Source organism: Apium graveolens, chromosome 10, assembly GCF_009905375.1.
Source record: "Apium graveolens cultivar Ventura chromosome 10, ASM990537v1, whole genome shotgun sequence".
In the NCBI taxonomy this organism is placed as follows: domain Eukaryota; kingdom Viridiplantae; phylum Streptophyta; class Magnoliopsida; order Apiales; family Apiaceae; genus Apium; species Apium graveolens.
The window spans coordinates 209,871,560-209,876,425 of record NC_133656.1 but is presented as its reverse complement, the minus strand read 5'-3'; the positions used below and the strand labels follow the sequence as shown (position 1 = coordinate 209,876,425).

Here is a 4,866-nt window from a genome sequence, read left to right as displayed (position 1 = left end):
TCCGTCGCATGCAAACCTGCACACAACTCATAAACTCTGGTTGTCTGATTAACACCAGAGTTAGCCAGCGAATCGATCTTCATAGACAACACCTTTAGTTGAACAGTGATAGTCGTAGCTATATCCACTTGAAGAACTCATGCTACCTTGCCCTATGGCAATCTCTGAGTTGGATACTAATATTCATTAGCAGCCATCAGTTCAATTAGATCATAAGCTTTATCGTAGCTCTTAGCCCATAAGGCTCCACCTGATGCTGCATCAATCATGGGTCTGGACTGTGCTCCCAAACCATTATAAAAATAATTGATGATCATCCAATCATACATTCCATGATGAGGACATTTCCTAAGCATCTCCTTGTAGCGCTCCCAAGCTTCATATAAAGATTATCCTGATTGCTGCGTAAATTAAGTAAGAGCATTCCTGATTACAGTTGTCTTTGCCATAAGGAAGAATTTAGTGAGAAAATTTTGAGCAAGATCTTCCCAAGTAGTAATCGAACCAGCTGGTAGAGAGTGTAACCAACTGTTAGCCTTGTCCCTCAGAGAGAACGAGAATAGTCTCAGCTTCATAGCATCTTCAAAAACATCGTTGAACTTGAAGGTGTTGCAGATCTCAATGAAATCCCTAATGTGTATATTGGGATTTTCTGTTGGAGAACCCCCAAAATGGATTTAATTCTGCACCCATTGTATCGTGCTAGACTTGATTTCAAAAGTATTAGCCGAGATGGCTGGTCTGACAATGCTAGATTAAATATCATTGATCTTGGGTTGAGAAAAATCCATCAAGGATTTCGTTCGTGCTGCTGGATCTCCCATTGTAATGAGTACCTGAAAAACCAACAAATAAACCGTGAAAGTAAAAGAATCTGAGTTCGTGAACTTTAATGACCACTGATGACAAGCACATAAACTAAAAATTAACACCGAGTCCCCGGCAGCAGCGCCAAAAACTTGTTAGGGCGAAAACACGCGCTAAAATTCACGCAAGTATACGCATTCGCAAGTAGTATAAGATATAAATCAGATTCATTCCCACAGAGACTGGTTTAGGTTAAGTTCAATTTATGCACCTATGCAACAATGTATGATTATCGCTCAATGCTAAGACAAATAACAAATTGGGTTTTGATTAAACTAAGAGATTATACTAAATAACATTAACTAAGAGAATTGAGGTTGAATTACTATATATGACAAACATGGGATCCGGACTTTATTAAATACTTCATTTAATAGCCTTTTTGTTCTCAATCTTAGAATGCAATGGTGATGAAACTAATCAGATAACACGAAACTAGTAAACGCCAACTTTCGTTTTATGAATACGCTACTACCAAGCATCCACAAAAGAGATAAAAGTTGAATAAACACCAATTATGCTTAGTCCTTATATGTTTACAAGAATTGAAAACATAAAGGTTTAATGCGCAAGTTATCTATCGTGATTACATAGGGCAAGTAAGATGGTTAAAATTACCTACGAATCATGCATAACAAATACATGAACCTATGCTAGCATGACAAGTTCTAAATATCTATATTCACTGTCACTTCAATAGAGATTAACACGCTATCTTATATGTTAGCTACGCACATAATACGAATAAGCACAACCAATACTAGGATATCAATCAATCACCACACACCAAGATACTGAAATAAAATAGAAATCCATAAGTAAATCCGTTAGAACCCCACGATAACGATTAGTTCAAAATCGAACTCATTGTCACCATGGGTTCCAATAAAAGCATGATAATAAACAATATAAGAGTGCTAGGGTTCAAAGATAATTCGAAAACAAGCATCCAAGTATCAACTATATTGAAGAAAACAAGAGTCTTCTTCTCCGTAGCCTTCTCGTGCTCTCTAGGTCTTCTTATTGCTCTCCCAGGTCTCCTTGTTGTTAAAAACATTTTTTTATGGGTATATATAGGCTCCAAGATGACCAGGACTCTCAAAATCTTCAATTTCGACTAAAATCAGGATTCTGGGGCAGAAACCAGGTGGCCGCGCGGCTTTCGGGCGCAGCCGCGCTAACATTCTGGAATTTTTCTAACAATTCTTCTTTTGGCCGTATCTTGAGTTCTGCTCGTCAGAATTAGGCGATTCAACTGCCCACGCAAAGCTAACGAGATTCTCTACAACTTGAGAATAGCCTAGGCTTCCAATTATGATCGTTTTCAGCATATTTTGTCCAAAAGCTCCTTTCTTCATTTAACTGATGCCTGAAATGCAATAACGCAAAAATACATCAAAAATACCAACAACTTGAGTCCAAAACACCAACTTAAGCCTGAAATGATGCGTTCCAAGTAGATATAAAATCCACTCATCACTAGGTGCATCTTCACCTTCCAATGGTGATAGTTATCTTTGTCCAGAAATGAAATCTTTACTCCAACATCTTTTCTGCTCATCTTGTTAGTTGTTGTGATCTTTAAACTCTTTATTCTTCAAGAGCTTGCTCTGATACCAATTGTTATTCCCAAACAATCTAAACAAGAATTACAGAAGGGGGGGGTTGAATGGAATTCTGGATTCTTTTTGGATTTCAAGAACAGTTCTTCTATAAATAAATAACTGTGCTTGATTTTACAATAGTGCGGAATGAAAGTTAAGTAGAAATCAAAACACAAAGCATTTAAATACAAGTATTTAAAAACTTTCTGGTGGATTGAACTTTTCCACTAGAGATATATATTAAGTAAAGAACTCTGTGTTACAAAATGTACACAGCTGCTTACAAGTTGAACAACAAAAACAGCGAAATTCTTTACAGATTTTGCCTTATCTATTTCTCTGGTAAAATGCTTACTAACTTTATACAATTCAACTTGCTACCTTTGGTTTATATATCACCAAGTTACATGATAAAAAGACAAGATAATAAGATAAATTATTTCTATTCTAATTTTATACTGCTACACTTCTCCTTCTAGCATATTTGAATATCATCATTTTAGCATGAAAGTGGAAATACTTATTTGTTCTCTAAAACCTGAATTAGGCTGCCACATTCCATTTGCATTCAACCAATGCATGTGACTGTCAAGTCACTATCAACTGCTCTTTTGAATCTGATCATCCATTGAAACTCAGATTGATCATCCGTTGAAATTCAGGTTGATCATCCGTCGAGACTTATGATGATCATCTGTTGAAACTTTGTGAATCATCCGTTGAGACTGTCTTTTTGACATTTGACTCCATTTCATTTATTCAAGATTACAAGGAATCTAATATTTACAATTAACCATCCTATCTTGCATATCAATCTAGTAGTCAACATGACTTAAACATTCTAGAACATCTAGTTCACTAAGTTACTTTAAGTATGCAGAAATGTGCTATTAACCTTATTGTTACATAAGCTACTCTTTCAACGTATGTTGAATTAATCATCCGTTGAAAGCTACAAATTTCACTTAAATAAAATCTACTAAGTATTTTTTTCAAGTTTTCATCAAGTACATAACATATTCCTAACAAAATGACCGAGCGAACGCGTAAACGAATAAATAAACGTATCAAACCAAGCTAACTATACTAGCTAACTAGAGTAAGAAAATAACCATGGTCAAGTAACCAAATAGTAACCTAGACTAAATAGAATGATAATTTAAAAGCTAGTTAATAGTAAACCTAGAATCTAAACCAAGTAGAATAGCTTGCAACCTAGGATGGCTAGCCAAGATTTTCATTGATTTAATAGTACTAGGAGATATACAAAATCATATCTCAAAAATATTTCAAGAGAAGCATTTTAAGAAAGCAACAAAACTCTTTCTTTTCTCCCTTCTTCATTCCATTGGGCCTTCATCAAGAAAAAAGGAAGAAATCAATTTCCAAACACTAAGTTCTATCAATGGCAAAATTCCACCATTAATTCCCAAGCTTCATACATTCTAAACTAAGGTAAGATAAATTTTTGAGCTCATTATATTAAGGTTTGATAGGTTAAATAAATTCAAGAAAAGTGATAATGAAGTAACTTTTCTTGATTTCTTGATTTTTATGGCTTGATTTAGGTTCCTTAAACTCAACCAAGAATCCCGAAGACTCCATCATCATTAAGAACACATCCTAAGCTTTCAAGAAAGGTATAAATCTTTGACCAATCTTTATTTAAGGTTTAAATTTCAAGAAACTTTGAAATCTTAGTTATAAACCTAGTTTTAGAGGTTGATTTGTTATAATCTTGATGTTTAGTTAGTTAGTTTTAAGGTTGATGATTGTTGCCTCAAGAACATGATTTTCTTGAGAGGAGTTAGTGTAAATATGATGATATGATGGTTGTTGATGGTGGAATATTGATTTAAGATGTAAACAAAACTCGAATCGTAATTGTAACCTCGTTAAACCGAACAAAACTCAACTTAAAGTTTCCGTAGAAGTTCCCTAATGTGTAAACTGAAGTTTCTTAAAAAGTTTATAAGGATCTTTTAGGTGCTTGAATCGCTTGATTTCGATTTAAGGATCAAAAGTTATGATCGTTTTAGTAAAAGTGATTTACGCGACAAAAACTACTACGAATTACGAACTTTGGGAATAGAAATGATCGACTTAAAAATATTCAAAAATCATGAAATTTTTACAGAGAGTAGGAAATAGAGTTTATTAACTTCTATAAAAATTTCAAGCGAAAAATAAGGATTTTTCAATTTCATAAAAATTTTGGAGCCGAGACTGCGCGATAAGAAAACCATTAGGAATCATAAGCGGAGCTGACGATCAAAATGTAAAAGGCATAAACGGACATAAAGGATTTAGAAAAGAAAGAGAACGTGAAATGAATGAGTGCTTAAAGGAGTAATGAGAGTAAAATGAGTTGCGGGAACGATTGATAAGTAGCGCG

At 34.4% G+C, this 4,866-nt stretch overlaps 1 non-coding gene across 1 annotated transcript; it reads left to right on the top strand.

Annotated features, from left to right (window-relative positions):
• Positions 1-327: 327 nt before the first annotated feature.
• Positions 328-434, top strand: LOC141694556 (small nucleolar RNA R71). Its single transcript, XR_012563849.1, has one exon. It is a non-coding gene; the product is annotated as a small nucleolar RNA R71 (small nucleolar RNA).
• The last annotated feature ends 4,432 nt before the right edge of the window (positions 435-4,866 follow it).